Source organism: Protopterus annectens, chromosome 9.part0, assembly GCF_019279795.1.
Source record: "Protopterus annectens isolate FY-2018-M chromosome 9.part0, PAN1.0, whole genome shotgun sequence".
Lineage (NCBI taxonomy): Eukaryota > Metazoa > Chordata > Ceratodontiformes > Protopteridae > Protopterus > Protopterus annectens.
This window is the reverse complement of record NC_056743.1, coordinates 1,757,099,627-1,757,100,991: the sequence shown is the minus strand read 5'-3', so window position 1 is coordinate 1,757,100,991 and position 1,365 is coordinate 1,757,099,627. Positions and strand designations below refer to the sequence as shown.

Below are 1,365 nucleotides of genomic sequence, written 5' to 3'. Positions count from 1 at the left end.
CCCCCCCTCAAAAAAGAGTCATGATCTGTGCATCTGTCTGGTGTTAGAGTTGGATGAATGTAAAAGCACAAATGACCCCCAATCGTGTATTTGAAGTGACTGCTGTCATACATATGCATGGCATTCTTCCTCATACCTACCCCCAAAAGGCAGTCCACCTATATTTATGCCTGATTATTTGTGAAGAAAGTGAAAAACAATGATTACAGTAATATATGCCAGCTTGATGTTCACAGACATTTCACTGCCACTACACAAGTTATAGTGACCTTCTTTGCAAACCTCTGAGCTAAAGCAACCTTCTGTACATCCTTCTTAGGCTGGTTTTGGAATAGGTGGGTATAAAAGAATGAGGCCACTACTAAGTGCACTTCAGAATCCAGTTAGGCAGCCTGGGGTATGAGGCCCACCACACATTTAAGTGACTGGATGTTCTGTGATGCAGACAATTGCTTGTTACCTGCATTTTCTACACACAAGAGTTATGTATGTACCTAGCATTTATGTGTGTTTTTACTCATAAGAATCTGTGATATTTTACATAGGCACACACACCAACACACATGCTGACACTGTCCCTGACACGCTGAGTATGTCAGATGATGCTTAAACACACACAAACATGATGCATTCTCATCGTCAGAGAACCAGAGGAATGCCATTTCAACTATGGCCTGTCTTTGGGCTCATATGATCATAGGAGATTACTAGGCTATTGGCCCTGTGGCCCTTATAAACCTAGCCAAGAGTTTAGCCTATGTTTAGACAAGTCAACACCCAAAGCCCCTGTCCAGCAAGGACAAAGGTGGAATCTCAGGGGTGTATTTTCTGTTTCCCATCTAGTTATCTTGGTTGCGCTTAAAAAGGGATATAGGATCATAGTAAGTTACTAGGCTACTGGCCCTGAAAAGTGTGACGTATTCCCATACCGGAAGTCAAACCCGGGCCACCTGGGTGAAAACCAGGAATCTTAACCGCTAGACCATATGGGACATCCCATGTCTGCTGGACGAAGCCAGAGCACATGGGTATTCTCATACAGAGACAAGGAAGTCTTGCAGACTTCACATAGAAAATGCTACAGCCAAGAAGTCGACTAGAGCAAAGCTGTGTGAAATAGTAATGACACGCCACTGTGGCAGTGAGCAGTTGCATTTACGCACATCCTGCTCCTGCCAGACCACCATAGGCATCCACCTGTCATCTGCAACCTATATGCTTGTGATAAGTGAAAGAAATAATGGCTTACTTGCTACACTTAAATACGATGCAAACCCCCCCCTCCCCACATACACACGCCTAATAATAATACTAATTATATTTGTGATAGAAAGTGAAATAAATTATGGACAACTTGTTATACTT

At 43.0% G+C, this 1,365-nt stretch overlaps 1 non-coding gene across 1 annotated transcript; it reads right to left on the bottom strand.

Moving 5' to 3' along the window:
- Positions 1 to 920: 920 nt before the first annotated feature.
- On the bottom strand, positions 921 to 992 carry TRNAE-UUC. Its single transcript has one exon. It is a non-coding gene; the product is annotated as a tRNA-Glu (tRNA).
- Between the last annotated feature and the right edge of the window lie 373 nt (positions 993 to 1,365).